Here is a 19,219-nt window from a genome sequence, read left to right as displayed (position 1 = left end):
GCATAATTCCTCAATAAATCTCGGAAGAGTGGGGATAAGGGAGGGCGGATTACCCTTTGATAAAGAGATTTTAATAAAAACGCATCTAGATCTCGCTTGGATTGATGCGGATCAGATTCGACCTAATTAATGCGAAAAAGAAGATGGGTTGATGAAGGTCACTTGACACGTATGTCATCGACTATTTATACGTACTTGCATCATATTGCGAGGGATGCCATCCCTTTCCCGCGGTCCCAATGGGACTTTTAGTACACAGGTTAAATTCGGCGAGTTTGTTAAATTCGGCGTAACAGTGGCCATTTCTATTGTTGTTGTTTGCCAAATGAATTCGAACCAAAAGTCCCTCGGCAAAGGCCCGCGGGGTAAAGCGACCCCACTTCTACCCTCTCCCGAGGAATGCCTTTCTCCATCAAAATTAATTTGTTATCCTAACTCACGACTCGGACTCCCGAAATAAGTCGACATCTCTCGGTGACTCTCAATTGATCCGAACCCTGCGTTCGGACCGTAAATAATTCCAGGGGATGAAGCGGAAAGAGACAAGGAGGGCTGCACGGGAGCCTGGGATAATGCAAGGGGACAAAAAAGAAAAGAACAAGGTGGATGGGGAGGAGGGATGAGGATGGGAAGCACGAGATCGAGGGCGCTTGAGGGTTGTCCGTACTTTTTCAATGTACGCTACGCCTATATTTCAATGTTCCTGCTTTGTTTGCCAAGCTCCTAGGACTCTTGGGCTTTTTAACATTTTTCCCCTACGAGAGAAATGGGGTTTTACCCATCGCAATCTCGACTCTAAAAACCCTTCGCCAGGGAGGAGGCCCTGTGCTCGCTCTCAGATAAGCATCACGCTTAACACTAATCCGGGCTCTCGTCTCTTTCTCTCGAACGCTGAGCCTCCTCTCACCCTCTCCTCCCTTCACCTCCACCTCTTCTGTCCTTTCCTCCTCCGCCAGCACACGCCCCTTCCTCTCTCCTCCCCCTTGTCAACCCCTCGTCGCTCCCTCCTTCCTCATTCCTTTCCCTCACCCCTTCCTCTCTCTCTTTCCTTCCTTCACCCTCCAACTCCTCTTCGTCGCTCGTCCTCTTGATTGCTACCAACGCTTTGAAGAATGCAAGCCTAAAAAGAAGGAGGTTTAGAAGTTTGGATAGATCTGGAGAGTGTACGGAATTATCTGGTTAAGGGGGAAATTTCTTAAGAGGGGTGAGAGGTAAATCAGGGGATTGGAGGGTAGTCAGAGTCAGTGCCAAAAGCGAGATGTGATGCCAAATGTAAAGACATTTATTGGTGAGATTGGTATAGTTAAAATTATACTGGCTCAATTTTCTGGTCCATGCAACTAATAACGGAAAAGCATACGTATTTACAAATATTTCACCATTTTTTCACCCATTATGCGTGAATTCCGATTTAACTTTAATTACAAGCAATACATTACTTTATTTGTGAAGTACAATCCCTTTACATGATAAAAGGTTCAGTGAGACATTGAGAAATGGCCATGTCCTTCTTAATGCATTCAGTTTTAAGGGTAATAATGTTGAACTTAAAAATTGAAAGAATGAGTTTTAATGAATTCATATTTCTTCAATCGAAAGAAGGGTAAAAAAAAGAATTTTAGCTTCCTGTTTACATATATGACCTTAATGGTGTGGGACAGAAGAGTTTTAGACGCCTTCCTTCTTATTGGTACTTTAAAGCGGAATTCTTTGTCACGCAATGGCAGTGGACCAAGGAGTGTGAACGCTGTGGTATCGTCTGTACTTGCCGCGATTGGCGGTAGGAAAATGTTTGCTTTCCACCACTGGCAGCAGTTGTGGATGAAATCTACCGTGTACCATTTGGACAAATAATTTGATAAAGAAATAACCCTATTTATCCATTCATCCACAAGCATTGTTGACCAGCATATTTTAATAATGGATATTGAAATGGAATACGAATGAAACAAATGCATCACACAGACACAATATATAAAAACCTTGGCTATCGCCAATCAGGGCTTATTGAGAATTAAAACTGAGTTTATATTCAAACCATTCATTGACTAACTTTGTCATTTAAATTTGTACTCCTTGAAAAAATAACTGGTGAAAAATATGATGGTTATAATCATTTCCCAAAACGATCAGCATCGGTGAATTTTTCAGCAATGCACCTTTATATTATTCGACTCAGTTTAAAGAAGGTTTGGTTGTGAGCATGCAGTACACCATTTAAACAATGCAAAGATCTTATAAAGATTAAAAAATAAATAAAATTGATATTAAAACACATTTTAATTGAAAATAAATTTGAAAGTTAAGCCTTTTGGAATATTTCTTGAGAATTAAGAAGGATGTGCTTGTGCAACTGTTTGACGAAATGCTGCACATAATTTTTGTTTGACAAATGATATAGTACTAAGAATTAATTCCTAACATATGTCTAGCCAATTAGAACGTAATTAGGGCATCAAACTCAGGCGGTTTAAACTATTTGGATGATTGTCAACATTTCCTTTTTAAAGATGACTAAAAGGAAACGGTAAAAATAGAAGACTCATTGCTGACTGGCTTGTTTTACCATTTCTTTACGCCACCAAAGATAAAAATGTGTGTTGCTTCTCCGCACACTTAGGACGACCTCGTTCCTTGGATAGTAAAACGACCTTCAGTGCAGGCAGTTTGATGGAGATATGGCATGTACCGCGAGAGAAATTCGACCCTTTGCCTAAGCTTGGGAAAGTCTTGCTACACAATGCACTTTAAGGGTTTCAAGTAAATAAATCGCGCGTCATTCCAAAGCACATTTATCTGAAAGTAAATGCCGTTCGCAGACTGATTACATTTCCCATTAAATATCGTTTTAACGACGTTAGTAACAGTGGTTCACACTTGAACATTCAGGAACTCAAACGAGGATAAAGTTTCACACGTGATCGGAGGATTTTATCGTAAATTTACAGATCGTGGTGGGGGAAATAAATTACCCATGTTGGAATTCGGAATGGTGTCCTGAATTAACAAAATAATGTTAAATGAATTTTATCCTTTCTTCTCCGTCAAATGTGCAAATAGTTGTCGAGGGAGGAGCAAACAGAAAGCCTAAGCTGAATGCGGTCGATAAGACTTCCCAAGGCGAAGAAAAGAAGAGACAGTATTTAAGAACACATGAATGCGACGGAAGTAAAAGATCTATGAAGGGAAATGGTAACATGAAGGAAACCAGTGGAAAGGGAATAAGATTCCCGAAATAGCTGAAAATGAGTGAGGCACTCAAAGTGCTTTTCAACTTCGCCCACCCCGGAAGGGAACGGCTGCTAGAGTAAATATAATCTCTCTTCCATACTGCGCAAACCATGAAGAATTGCACGTCTGGAATTGGTACTTGTTTCATTTTCAATATTTGGACGGCAACAGTTTTGAAATAAATGAGAACACTCTTTGGTGTTGCCAGGCGTTTGAGAAACGTTTTAAAACCCCCATGAGCAATTAAGATTGACTCATACCAAAGAAAATTGTACCTACTAATAATAATCAATTCGTTCTGGAGCTATCCAGGACAAATCCCAAAACCGTTTGATTCCGGAGTCGATTCATTAATCGGTAAATTGACACCGTTTGTGCACGGGCCCTCTGGTGCTCTTGCCTCCCCCTTACACAAACCCTTCTGCGCTCGTCCACTGATGGTTCACTGACCGCTCGTTACACAAGCCGCACATCTGATTTCATCACGAACCTCTTCATTAAACAGCATCAAACGTCCGGCGTCGTAAACGGGACATCGGAAGTGCTAAGCCATGTCGCAAGCCCGAGGAGCGTGGGAATACATGGTCATTATGGCACCTGGGGGTGAGCGAGAGGGTGGGTGGGTGGGAGAGAGAGAGAGAGGGGTTGGTGCGGGAACGTGCGAGAGGGGAGAAGAACGCGGGGAGTGATGAATGGCGTGGGCCCGGAAAGTGTTGCAATGTAGTCGCTGGAAGAAAGTGCAGTGATAAGACGGTGTACTCTGCATGGTGAGCGGGGGAAGGAGGGAGGAAATGGTTCGGAATGAGTCGGGAACAACGTCGAAAGGCAGGGAGGGGAACTCGAACCGAGATCTGCCGCCTTGTTTGGGGTGTGAATGTTGAACCAAACGGGAGGAACGACATCGGGAAGTGAAAACTGTTACCGTGATTTCTTTGCATTCATTCTTCAGGCATTCTAAATATGCAAACCTCGACTAGTATTCTGGTTGAAAAACAGTACATTCGTTTAATGAAATTGATGAATTATTGTTTCGTGGTTTTAAACTCATAAAAAGACCAAAAACCCCAAAAATATTCCAAATAAAAATAGCCCTCTTTCTTGGATAGAAGACTAAAAATATTGGTACAGATAATTCGCAACAATATCACCGCTGTTTTCCACTCTCAGATTTGAAAATAACATTCGTAGGTAGTCGGAAATGAAATCGAAAATATCTTGTTTTATGTGTGATTTTAAGCTCAAAATATAGTCAGTCATATCACTGCATTTTCAAATGAAAACAGATATTCTCGTGTAAGGACTTTTCCATGCTATCAATTTCAAATTAAAATTAATCTTTTTTGCCCATCGCATTTTTACTTAGCTTTGCTCGGAGGAGAAATATAAAGCGAGAAATTTTTACTTGAAAATATCCAAGGTAATATCCTGGTAACAGGCTCACTATCAAAAACCCGTTTCGCATATAAATTCAATGAGAGCTGAGGAACATTGATTTCCGACCTCTTAACTCAGCAATATATATTCTATTTTACAAGAAAACCCACTACTTTCTGTGCCCGTGAAATCAATAATTGTATTTTTTACCAAATCATGAGTTGGGATTTTGCTTGGTGAAGTTTGCTTAAAGTTCTTTTTTACAGGAAGATTCCCTATTCTGAACAAAACGAGCGTCATTGAAACTTGAGAGAGAAAACACATTGCAACAATATCGATTTAAATAATAACGCAATAAAATTAAATTGCTCGGGAGATGAAATTTTACGAGTGTGAAAAAATGATATCCAAGCAATGATGAAATTAAATATTTCTCAATCCAAAGAGCAGTAAGTATTACTACACGGCATAGAGTTTTAACGCCAGGCGAGAGACCGGGATTCGTATTGGAGAGTCAGTCCCGCAGCAACGGTGCCGGTCGGAGAAAGAGAAGGTTTCTATCGTTCTGGTCGCCAACGGGTAAGGATCCCGAGGGCAGGATCGTGACGTGTGGCGGCGGGAGAGCGGGGGTGGGCGGCGTGCTCCGTGTTATCGGCGTGCTGAGTGCGCCGCGCAATCAGCGGCTCACACGGCAGACGCAACGGGGAAGGAATACGTGCCAAATGGGGATCGCGCGTAGGGTGGATGAGGGTGGGGAGGAAGATCGCGGGGATGGAGAAATGTGGGGGAGGGGTGGAGGAGCGAGTAAGGCGTGACGGTGGGGAGGGCAATTGGGTGATGGCTATCGCAAGGGCGTGGGATTTCAGCGAAATAGTAAAAAGTGAGTGTAGTCCGTGCGCATGTGCGCTACTTTTTTTCCTTCGCCCTCTCACTCTTTTCCTCCCTTCCTGCTTCCTTCTATCTTCAACTTTGTTTGTAAGACAGGCAACTATTCGACTCAAACTACCTGAAAAATTTTACCTTCTATCTTCACAGGTATTAAAAACGTTAAGTTTTCCAATTTAATTTGTGTAGGAGCAAAATAATTAAACAGAATAGAGTTTGGCAGAGATTGAATTGAATTGGCAAATATCTCACTAATGAGTCGGTGGGTCAGTGTATGCCATATCTTTAAAAAATATAAGTGCCTTTTGCTTCTGACAAGATTCCAAAGATGGTTTTCCCAACTTGTAGGGATTGAAACTAACAAGTACAAACTTAAGGTACGCGCAATCCCCTTATTGGTTAATAAAATACAGGAAGTCACTTTGGTTCTTAAACCCTATCAAATTAACTTGAAATGAGAGCAGAATTAAAATTACATTCTTCTTGAAATTATCAATATGAGTATTCCCATTATCAGCAGTCATTCGCATGATTAAAACATTATAACCTTGGCTTCATCTGCGGATATTTTTTAACAGACTCAATATTATCAATTGAAGGGCGTATGAATGAATTCAAACGCAGAAAAAAAAATTCACAGCGGCAATATCTGATTTCAAAATGCGAATATTAAGATAAGAGTGGTAATCTTGGCGTAGCCAACTTCGCCTTCACATCGGCCGGAGGGACAGCTTAAAAAAATAGATAAGGAATAGAGCGGTAGGTGGCGTAAACTATTCCGGAGAACGTTTCATGTGAACATGGTCTCCTTGAGGGAAGAGTGCTTTCCGAGAGACCGTCCACCTTTCAGCTCCACCGATCGCTAATTCCTGAACTCATTCCAGATGCGTCCATTACTTTTCTAGCGAGGACTTGAGAGACGGACACCATCCAACCAATCGCATTCGAAAGCGACGAAGGGAAGAAGGGAAAGGGGGAAGGGGGGGAGGAAGAGGGAGAGAGAGAGAGGGAGAGAGATATTGAGGTGAGTCATCCCTAAAGGAACTGGAACGCGCAGCGTCGACAGGGTGGGCTTCAGTAGGGAGGGTGACAAGGGGTGAGAAGGGTTCGGAGGGTAGGCGGGGGGGGGAAACAAGGGACATCGCAGGGGAGAGAGGAGGGGGCAGTGGGAAACCGTTGACGCACAAGGGCCACAAGCCGGTCAACAACAACAACGAAGCCACCATTGGCGCCGATCCAGGATCGGTCGGGGAATCGGTCCACCTCCTGCCGAATCCTGCCCGCGGATTCGCAACATCTGCCTCCCGGTTTTCGAGCGAAGAGGTGAAGGTATTGGGGACGGAGGGGGGGGTTGGATGGGAGAGGAGGAGGGCGGGCTCGCATCGCTGAGGGCCGCAACGTAGCGTCTCTCCGATGAATCATTGAGACGCAAAAAGCTATAAACCCAATTACCGGAGATTCCGAAATAAGGTGTAACAGGTGACTCAGGGATTCCGTTAATCGAACATCCGACGTGGGTTACCCGTTCCATCCCTCATGTGGACCGCGTCACCTGCTGGTGCGGCCCACACTCGCGTCCTCTCTGCTCCTCGAGTTCTCTCTTATCCCACCCTCGCTCACTTTCTGCATTCCTCTTGGTATCATCCTTCTCATACGGTTTTCAATCCGCGATTCGACAGAAATCCTCACAGCGTTTCCGAAATTTCGAAATTATTTCCATTATTTCGGAAAAAAATGAGAGTTTCAAAATATCGACCGAAGGTTTCCGTTAGGGGTTAGATCCTAGCATATTTAATTGTGGATTAATTATTTTAATTAGAATCTTAAAGATAATGCTTGGGTGATAGGACGTAAAAAATGCCGTTAGCCAGGTGAATAAGGATGTAAGGAATAACGTTTGCTGGACATCTGTACTTTCAATATATTAGGATTTTTTCAAAATATTTTTCTAGCTAATTTCTAGCTAAAATTTTCAAAACCATAGCAAAATATTTCTTGAGTTTTTCGGAGACTGAATTAAGGCCGCGATTCGAGGATACATTAACAAAAACGTACATCCCTTAACTTATCAATCTCATTAATTAATATTTCCCAACTTATTCAGTCATCATTAAGTTCCGACTGTCTCATTTTATACAATTCGATCCTTAAAAAAAATAATATCTTTTAGTTCACGCACCCGTAATTAATAATTAGGCATCTTTGTAAATACCTAGTTGACAAAGAGACACATTTTCTGTTCCACTAATGACGGATAAAAATTTACTACATGAGCCATTTCTATTGTATCATGAATCCATTTTCTGAGGAGACAATTTTTCATGGTTATAGCCATTTTATCGTCACATAATCAATCGAGAACTAATTAGAAGAGGTTTACTCAGGGACAGGCAGAAAAGTGATAGGAGCGGAAAGGCTAATTGGCATTGTTTTCTGCTAAAGTAATTCCTGGCAACCGTTTCATCTCTTTTTCTCATGTCCTCCCCTTGTGTAGGAAACGCCAATCAAGTTTTATTTAAAACAGACTTATAAGAGCTAGCACCTGCCATAGCGTTACTATTGGAGAAGTTTTCTCTGGTAGGCCGTAGTTACACTCACATAGGTGTCAATTTCGCACTATATTTTTTTTCTTGATATCTCATATTAAGCTAATCAAATGTGATTTAAATATTTTAAAATTTGGTCAGTTCATAGTTTTCATATGGCCACAGAACATTGAATTAAACGGACTAATCTAAAACAAACTAATATTATAGGGAATGTTGACTGGGGATTCAGGAGTCAGCATTTATTTTAAAAACTTATCTAATTTAACTTTTTTCAAATTGAAAAGAAAACAAAAATTTCTCATTGTCAAGGTTTTCCATTTGTATTTTAAAATTGTTAAGCACCTACGAGTAAGTAATCAAATTAAATACGAAAACATCGTGCTTTTTTTGGCTCTCATCATGCATGAGAAGCGATTTATTTAAGTAACCGCAGTAAAGTTGAACTTATGAAGAATGACGTCTATTCATCATAATTATTATTAATATAATTAGCGTTATATATATATATATATATATGCATATATATATATATTTTTTTATATATATTATAAACCCTAAACACAGTAATCAACCTGAAGGTCGGTTTGGCAGGTGATGGTAGAGTTCACCCAGTACTAAGCCCGACGGCGTGTGAAATTCACACATCAGGGTAGGGGGGCCAGCTCCTTTCCCTGTGCCGGTTATGGTTCCCCAGGAAGATCTGGTACCCGATAAATCACAAAGCTTGGGTGGAGCCCAGAGTGTGAATTGCCGACCGGAGGGGCCCGGGAATCGAACCCGGGCTTATTATGTACAACCTATATAAGATATATATATATATATATATATATATATATATATATATATATATATATATATATATATATATGTATATTGAGAAATATTGATATGTGTATATATATATATATATATATTTATTTATATATATTTATTTATATATATCTTCGAAATGGAATGCTCTTCGACGACACACAAATATATAAAAACACAGATGTAGATTTTTAGAATATAGAGACACAAAGAAAGGGCACTCACAACATGTTATTTGACGTTTCAACAGCTCAGCTGTCGTCTTCAGATTTTGAAGACGACAGCCGAGCTGTCGAAACGTGAAATAACATATTGCGAGTGTGCTTTCTTTGTGTCTCTATATTCTAAAAATCTACATATGTGTTTATATATATATATATATATATATATATATATATATATATATATATATATATATATATATATATATGTATATTTGTGTGTGTTTGAGTGCTTGAGAGTGTATATGTACATTTACACACACACATATACCTATGCATATTTGAACAGAGAAATTTGTAGTATATATGTTTCGCCATTATCAATTATGTCAATTCAAATCTTAATGCCACAGCAAAAGAAGGCTTCTCGCAGTGCACTTTGACGAAAGACAAGTCTGCTTTAGCTACATTCTGTCTCACACCTCCACGCCCACCAGTCAATCCTTCATAAACGAGCGTTTTCGAAGGAAAAGGAAACATCTGTCCCTAATTCATCTTCCACATTTCTCAATCTCTTCATTACGTTCCGCGAAGCTCCAATGGCCTATGTCCAATCGGGAGTCCCTTCCTGCTATAAGGAGTAGCATTTAGGAACGGTGGATCCTCATCACTCTTTACGATCCCGGCCATTAAAAAGATTTCGGGAGGCAGAAGAGAATCAAGAATAGTCATCCCAGGGGCAAGAAGAAGGTGGGGGAGGGATTTTGGGGGACTGGCAAGGAGAAACGGCTCACGCGTTAATATCGCAAGTTTTTCGAAATGGCAAAATAAAACGTTTTGGAAGGCCAATGCTGACTACTGGAGCGTCAGGGGATGTGAAAATATGACTCGGTTGACCTCTACTCCACCACATTATTCCTCTCATAACGTAATATTTGGTTAATTTTCGAATGAATAAGCGGCCATTTAAATTACGGAGAATTATTTTTGCCGGGTAGCCGAAATATTTGGATGAGATTCAAATTGAACCTCTAAAATGCTTGATATTTTTACGATGTCGGCCAAATAAAGATCCAATTTAAAGAGGACGCATAAATTTTTCAACTTGGCAGTATTATGTCATTATTATTAAAACTTTAGCGGAAAAGAGATGAAATTTACAAGAAACGATTAAAAGGACTACCCGAACGCTAGCCTGCAGCAGCGATACGTAAATATATTTAGAGACGAACTGTTGAATAAATACTTGCATAACTTCTGCTGTTTGAAATGAAGTAAAGCTAAATACCAATATAGTAATATTGTTTTAAATATATTCTTATGCAAGCAATCCGTTTGAGTGACTTCAAATCAATATAAAAATGCAATTATTATCAATATTGCAAGAATGCTATTAATATCAATACCATATTAATAAATATAAAACTGCTGGTTTTATTAATATCTTAAACTATTTCAGAATTTCTCATTAAATAAAAGGGGAAAATTTGGTTATTTTAGCACTTAATATCTCTCCGCGCTGTTTCAGAGAAGGCCACCTATATAATTTTTCCTATAAATGACAAATATATTACTGCTTCGGAAAGGGAAGATGAAAAAATAAAAGAGTAAAACCAAGAACTTGCTCCATGATCCAACTTTACCATCTCCTATTCATAATAAGAACATTTCATTAATATTAAAATAGGTAGAGTGGGAGAAAACTTGTTTCCTTGGAAATTCATTCAAACTACATTCTGACAAATAACTTCCTCCTGTTTAGGCAATAACATGATATTTAAACTCGCTTGCATTATTTTCTCATTCAAAAAATTGAAAAATCGCCATCTCGGTCATTTTTTTACATTTGAATAACAAGTAAGGATCTCGTAATATGGTTAGATATTAATCCCCCACATAATCTTTGGTCATTATTTTTACCGAAAACGTCATTACGGGGAACCTTCCTAAGACTCCGTGTGATTATGATGACGAGTCTGCGGTAACAGGAGAAGCGGAATAAGAATTACCTGAGTAAACAGGGAAATGATTGCCCACTATCTCATAATTAAACACTAATGGAAATAAGTGGTGACGCAGTTGGGGGGATGGGAGTGGAAAAAAAACGACTGCAGTTACTTGAGGCACGCCCAGCCTTAGAGGAGCGAGATAACTAATTGCCAAATAAAAACAAGGGATCCCACCCAATACGGAGCTCTTTCAAAGATAGTGCCCTGAAAGACATTAACGGGGTTACGTTTGCAGAGGAGCTTAACGTGACCAATGTAAGGAATTTGTTCATAGACTGATTATTGCGTGAATATCTCAAAGGACAATTTTTTTCCGAGTTTTTCAGTGAATATTGATTAGAACATTATCTCCATACGACAGTGACCTCGGGGGATCAATTTCGGACAGTTCTCTTTTTGAAGCTAAGTGGGAACTTGTAATCTTCCGGTTCGACAGGCCTTGCAGTTCTCACTAAGTTTTATTATTTTAAGTCGAGGGATGAGAAGCAAAACATTTTTATTTCTGTGCATACCATTCATGGATTCGTGAGCCCTAAGCTGTTGAATTTAAATATAAAATATATGAGCCGAGGAACATTTCAAACGTCATGAAATCCTTCGGGAATAATATTAATATATTAGGTAAAATCAAAGACGATCAATAAAGTGCACGTATGCGACGATAGATGCCTTAAAATACCGTGGAAAAACAGATACCAACTGCAATGATGTGAACTATAAATAAAAGCTTACAGCATGGCTAACTTTGAATCGTATTTTAATATGCAATAAAAACGATCCTGCCACTGGCGAGTTTTAGAAAGCGTTTGATTGGATTTCAGAGTTTGGAATTTTGCAAGAGGGAGAAAAGTAGACAAATTATGACTTAAACCAATCAAGAGCTTGCATTATTTTTATCTCCTTGGCGACTATCGTTTCAAGCACAGCTGGAAAAGGGTACAAGATAAACAAGAGAGATTGAAAACAACAAGAATCAAACCATAATCCATTATCGATGGCTGAAGCAATACTTATGGAACATATCCCATGTTAACCAAAAATGTTTCCATATTTATTATCGATGCAAAGAAGTCTATGATGATGCTGTGTTATTAGTTTGTGTGAAAATTAGCAATGTTTTAAATACCCCATTAAAATCTCCGTTAAATAACACTAAGAGGAGAGAGAGAGGGTGATCAGGGACCCGTTCGCATCAGTCAATTGGCGTACTTCTCCGATGAGTATCACTCGACACGCGCGGAGACTTATGCGAATTGGCACAATCCACCGAAGAGTTTCACTCGAGACACTCGAAGGTAATAGTGAAGGTACGGATGAGAAATGAGTAAAACAAAGATGAGTTTTAGATAATGAGAAAAATGGCCGATAAGCATTTATGTTCCGGGAATGGTCGTTTTTAATCGGGAAGAACCTTTTCCAATTATATAGCCGCAACGTAAGGAAAAGAAAAATCCCGAGGCAAGGAATTATTCCCCAAACCCTCCCCCCCCTCTCTCTCTCTCAATCACTTTCTTGAGCAATAACTGGAGAGCAGTAAAATAGCGGGTGAATGAGGACATGCTTCACTTCCGCGAGCGAAACGGGAAGATACGCTCCGGACGAAAACTCGTGCCTATACTTTTAATTGAGGAAAAAAAACCGACCGGATCGTTTCGCCATCCCTTATCGCCGATTCCTTTTTGAGGGAGAGATATTCTTTTTTTCCACGTTCCCATCTTCCCTTCGCTTGAACTTCACTTCGTCTGAGTAGATTGGGATGTGAGATACCTATCCCCTCACCGCTCGGGTCCGATTCGGTCGTCCGCGACTTGAGTCAAGGACTGGAAGAGAGGATGAATAAGGGCATAATAAGAATGGGTGAAGGGGAGATTGGGAGACGAAGTATTCAGAGGAAGGGGAACAAACCGCAGCCAAAATAAAAGAAAACAGTACGAAAGGCATTCTTCTCCGAGACTTTAAACAGGCAGCTGAGCCAGTCGCGTGAGTAATTATGGCGTAAGGGAAGCTGCGCCGTTCGTCTCCAGGTTATCGCGCGGGAGGTGTACGTAACGCGGGGAGCTTGATTAAGCAAAGTGCGACAAACTCCAAGTGCGGATTCGTGGTGGTGGCGAAGGCGGGGGGGGCGTGGGTTGCATTGGGGGAGGGAGAAGGAAACGGGTAAGGACGGAGGGAGGGAAGGAGGCGGGGAAGAGACGGGAGATATGAGAGATGACGAGGAATAACGTGAGGATTCGGGGGTGTTGTGGGAAAGGGGGCAGGGGCAGAGCGAAAGAAATTCACGGAAGAGAGAAAGAGAGAGATAGATAGAAAGGAGGGGGGAGTGATGTACCGCGTGGTGTGAGAAACAGACTTTTTTCTAAAAGGACGAAGGGAAGAGATGGTGGGGAAAAAAAGATAATTTGGGAGAGTGAGGAGGATTTTTCAAGTGAAGGAGCGTGGAGGGGAGAAGGGGGGTTTGGGGGAGGGGGGGTGAGAGGGACGGGGGTTAAAAGGAAAAATGAAGGGAGATGAGGAGGGGAGAGGAAAGATGAAAGTGGAAGGGAGGAATAGAGAGAGGAAGGCAGGAGGGAGGAGGTCGAAGATTCATAAACGGTAATAGCGCACGGACAATTACCGAAATTAAGGTCTATTTATTACTATTAAGGGGCTTGATTACGTGGAAAAAGGCCCGCTCATCTTTTTTTTTGACCTCGCTACACCTCCGCAGAGCCAATTCATTTTCCGCTAATATTTCACCTCGGTCCTTTTATTTTCCCTGCCTTCTCCATTTTAGATCCTCCAGCGTCGGATCACATCTAATCACGGACGTAAATACCTGTGCCATGATACTACAACAACACCGGCTCTTTGACAAGCACACTCTAAATATTTCAAAATAACTCGTAAGCATGGAAGCTCACATTTTAACTCCTAGATATTAAACGTTAGAAAAATATTGTAAAGTTTCTAGGATACTAGGATTTAACCTGTGTCTATAATTAATGAATAAGATATTACATGTTTCCACGCTGATGCATATTTTTTTATCAGGTAATCTACCGGTTAAGGTAGGTTTTTGGATGGACACAGCTACTAATTAAATAATTTGTGACTCCTAGCAAAACACAACATCCTACTCTACATCAGGTCCCTCTTCATCTCTGAGTACCTTCTTCCTCCCTTCATCCCGTCCAACATCTCTATCCTGTTCTTACCCTTATCTCGTTTGCCTAACATTCTCCCCTCAATTACAGTCTTCAACATCCCGCTGCCGGTCAATATCCCCTTCAGCCACTTTTCCTGCCTCCATAGGATTGCTCCCAACAAACCCCTCTCTTCGCCCACCATACCAAGTACTTCCTCGTTTGTTTTCTTCTCTGTCCATTTCACCTTCTCCATTCTTCTCCACACCCATATTTCAAAAGCCTGCAGTCTACGTCTATCCTCCTGCTTCAATGACCACGTGTCCGTGCCGTATAGCTACGCTCAATATCAAAGTTTTTACGAGTCTTTTCTTAACATCCTTACTCAACGTCCCTGTCATCAACTCCCTCCTCCTTGAGAAAGCCTCTTTGTCTAGCGCAATTCTTCTCCTAACGTCCCTACTACTTTGACCGTGTTGGTCGAAAACACTACCGAGATACGTAAACTGTTCTACCTGCTCTAGTTTTTGCCCTCCTATTTTAATGTTTAGCTTAACCTTTTTCTTTCTAGAAAATCGCATAACCTTTGTTTATGTATAACGCTGATGTATATGCTAACACAATTGATAATTAGATTCTTTACAGTTGCAATAGATTGAAAACTACACCAGTATGAGCGCCTGCCTGAGTAAGGGTAAGGTATAGGGTAAAATGAATATGACAGCTTAGTTGGACGGTATTGCTTTGATAATAATAAATTTTCGCATTGAAGATGTCCATCACAGAGCTATCACCAGGTACAAGTCTAGTACCTGATGATGGTTTTGTGAACCGAAACGCGTAGTACGTTACCAATTAAGTTGTGGAAAAGTGCAAAAATGTATTTCTCATGCTAAAGATGCACCCTAATTTGCGATAGAAAAGAACGATCAAAGCCATAAAGTCGGCTGAATTTTCATGATATAAAAAGAATCATTAATTTTTAACAGATTTTCATACATAATTTTGCGTTACGCACTCATATAGCACATGAATATTGAAGAGAATTTTAAAATTCGCTGAAGCATAAAGGGTAATGTACGCGAGTGTGTGAATTAATTTCATACTGACGCCAAACGTTAAAAAAATGAACAGCTATGTCAAAATCAGAATCAAAAAAAAGGAAGCTAATCTTGATATCTTCGTCAGTACATTTTTCTCTTCAGCTTTTCACTACAGGTGCGTTCCTAAGGGTGACGTAGTGCAGTGCTTTTATGCTCTATGTTGTAAAACCTTTATGCTACGTGCTACTAGCGGTTAACTGGTTCAGTCGCAGTCTTATTGGTACGTAGCATTCATGTGAGTGCACCCTTATGAAGAACTATCCCTTATTTTGTCTCAATGAAACATAGATTCCATATCTATTGGTATATGATTCAAATTTTTTGATTTCAATCAGCTTGAAAAGAATTTTGATACTATTTCAGGTCCCGCAAATATAGACAAAAATTGCTGGATATGTATGATGCTTTCCAAAAATACGGAATATCATGTTTGAAATAATGTACTAATTCTGTAAAAACGGGGTGACAATAACCGGCAATTCGAACTGGAAACATGATAGCGTGAGGGTGATATAATTCTCTCGCTGGCCCAAATGAAAAACACAAATGAAAATCACGAGTATAAGCTCTAAGGTGGAAACTCCAAGGGATTGAAGATAATAGAATGAATAATCATTACACTATTAAGGATTCTTAATGATAGGGGAGCGCATGTATTTCCTAGGATAGAAGGAACATTCAATGGATTGGTAAAGATGAAAGAGAAAAAGAAACTGGCAGGAAAACAGAGGGAATGAGGGAGGGGAACGCGAAAGATGATGAAAAAAAGGGAAGAATATTGAAATTGGAAAGAGTGAGAGAATTTAGGAAATCAAAGATTCTATTGGCGGTGAAATTATCGTGAGGCGATGGCTTTGTGAGATAAAAAAGGCATGCCGCTACATTCTGTTGATTCCGATGCACAGTTCGAAAAGGCTTTGGAAATAATCCCAATAGAGACGTGAACTATTGAGTCGTCATTAGAAGAGAAACGAGAGGCATTTAAGTTGATGCCACCCAGAAAAGTTGTTTAAAACAAATATTATGGACCGAGAGCACTTAAAAAATTTATCATAAAAACACCAACCACATATTGCATATGCAAGTGTTGTCCATCACAACTTACCTTAGACGGTAGAATACTAATAATAATAATAATGAATTAAAAATCTTCTATATTTAGATGCTGTTTGATGGCATTTATGAAAATATAAGGATATTGGAGTACCGTTTACGTAGTGTAAATAGCAATGACAATGCAGCGAAAACATTCTTGACGCAGTTATGATATTTCATGGAATTTTTCTAAATTTGTAGTTGAAAAAACGAGCACAAGAATGAGTTAATTTTGGCAATAGATAAAAATCATTATGAAGTATTATTCGCATTAGGAATATTCTTTTGACAGATGTTGGGGTTTATTTGGAGTTAAAAGCTATGTGTTTAACATATTAGCTTCACCATAAGTTTTTGGTTGTCTTTCTATGAGCAAGAAGCTTAACCTCCTTTGATACCAGAATTCAGAGTAAAATACGCGAAATCAAAATACCTGATCCAGTATGGTTAAATCTCGAGAAATTCATGAAAGATTATTGATCAAACAGTGATTAACCCTCCTTTTCTTGGGAAACATAACTTTAAATGTTTTCAGATTTGATAATTTTTGGGCACTAATAACTTTTACGAGCATCGGCAATATTTTCAACTTGCTCAAGATTATAAATTTTAAATAACTCAAAAGATTGTAAGAGAAATAGGCACATATTAAAGTATAAAAGAAATGAGACAGTAACATATTCAAAGGGTAACGAGGAAGTTGGTGAGAAGGGGTGAGGGAAAGAAAAATCGAGAGACTCAACAGGAATAGCAAAGGAGAAGTTGGGCACAGAACATACCGTATATTGAGAATTCAAGAACGAATGTAAGAAATACATATTCAGCAAAAATGAGTAAAAGCTACATGAAAAACGTCAATTATTAGTGTGGGTAACTTTTTAAAAATGTCCACACAAAGAATACTAGGCCAAATACTTTTTTCGCATCATCCTCTTTGGTTATTCTTGCACTTCAAGTGGATGTACTCGTATAGGAATGATTGAGATGCTATTTGTAAAAGGAAATAGACTGAGGGAGGGCGTCCTTAGCCTAACTTACGACATACCACACTCTTGAAGTAATCGTCACACACTGAGGCCCCAATTACCATCGTGCCATATTTTATACCCTCGAAGACCGAAACACGAAAAATATAATTGTTTGCCCCCATCTAAAATTACTCTACCGATCGACTTACTCTCTTAAATTCCCTTCTCTTTCACATCAAACTCTCCGGTCTTCCATTCAGTGGGATAGGGAGCAATAGGAATAAAAGCGACGGTATTTGTAGTAGAGAGAAGGCTAACATAAGGGACGGACAAAGAGACCCTAAACCTGCCTTACGACATAATGCACACTCCCATGCAACACCCCCTCCCCACATTTACTTCCTATTTCCCTTCCTATCACTTCCCGTCCTCACTCCTCCCCCACCCCGCCACAACATACCCCCGACCCAACTCCTCTCTCCCCCACCCTGCCTCCCACCCACACCCGCGCGACTATTTCCTCCCAAACGGCGTTGCCCTCGCTACAGCGACAACTTATTCGCAGAGTTTAATTACACAGGACGTTGAGGGGTGCCGCACACGCGAGTAATTCCAAGTTAAACGCTTGACCTCCTCCTGCACACTCCTCCTCCCGCTCTCGCCTCCTTTCCCGACTTGGCCGCCACTCTCACTCTTCCCCCTCCCCTTTCTCTATTCTTCACCTAACCCCCCCTCCCCCACACGGTCCGCCGCTCCTCCCAACCCCCCCTCCCCGTACCCCTTTCCCCGGCCATTTCAGTCCCGCCATCCCGGCTCATGGACCACCTCCGCGCCACCTCCTTCCTTCCAGCCGAACTATCAAGACCTCTTTGCCGCGCGAATAAACCTCTCCCTTCCGCGCCCTCCCTATTCCCTCCCCCTTTCGCAACCGAGACTACCCACCCCATTTTTTCCGATTCCTTTCGAGGAATGTTTAATAAGGGTTAAGGATGTGAAAAGTAAAATCGCGAAAGGTCAGTTGATCCCACCACGATCCCCGTATTCATTAAAAATATTAATTAACATTTGTCTCACAACTAATTGCAAAGGCAGAAAGAACTTGATTATCCCGGTGAGAAATGCCAAAGATACTACGACGGGAATTGCCACGTATGAATAAAAGAAACAGAGGTGGGAAGATGTGCCGATTATGGAGTTTATTTCTTTGGCCAGAAAGGGTATCTCTCAGGTCACTGATTAACAATCGGAGGTCCTAATCGAGTATACCACTGGATTGCCTTGAAGAAAACGCAAGGGAATAGACATAACGCAATGATCATATTTGAAACCAGCAATATCGGGAAATGTTTTCAAGAGGTTAAACCGTAACTTGAACTATAACTCGATTACCCACCTTAAATATTACACTTATGAAGCATAAAAAAATATTTTCCCGTGAAAATGTTTTCATGGCTGTTTGAGATTGGAGTGATGTGCAGACATCAATGTGGTATTACGGATTCAGGTTTGGGAATTCGGTCACAGTACAAGGAGAAGTGAAAAAGTAATACTTATATCATCAGTTGAGATGTAACACCTTTGATCTATTGGCTCCTTATGCCAGGAGTGGGCTATTTTTGACACCCGGTTTCTTTTCCCTCCTCCTACGCCTTTTCCTCTTTGTGATTCCCATTTTACCCCCACTCAATTGCTCTCCCAAACTAATTGGTCCGAAAGTCTTAGGAGCCTCCATGTCTACCCAAATGCTAATTGACGAGATTCATGAATTTTGTCAACGAAGCCGAAAATCTTTGCTTGCCGCGCAAATAGTTAACTTTGTCAGGAAGAATAATGGAAAGGTTTGCTACATCGACCAAAAATAGACCCTTTGTGGTATGAATGAAAATGTGATTGAAGTAAAAGAAAAGATATT

Source organism: Hetaerina americana, unplaced genomic scaffold (assembly GCF_022747635.1).
Source record: "Hetaerina americana unplaced genomic scaffold, ioHetAmer1.1.p SCAF_5, whole genome shotgun sequence".
Lineage (NCBI taxonomy): Eukaryota > Metazoa > Arthropoda > Insecta > Odonata > Calopterygidae > Hetaerina > Hetaerina americana.
This window is presented reverse-complemented; position numbering follows the sequence as displayed.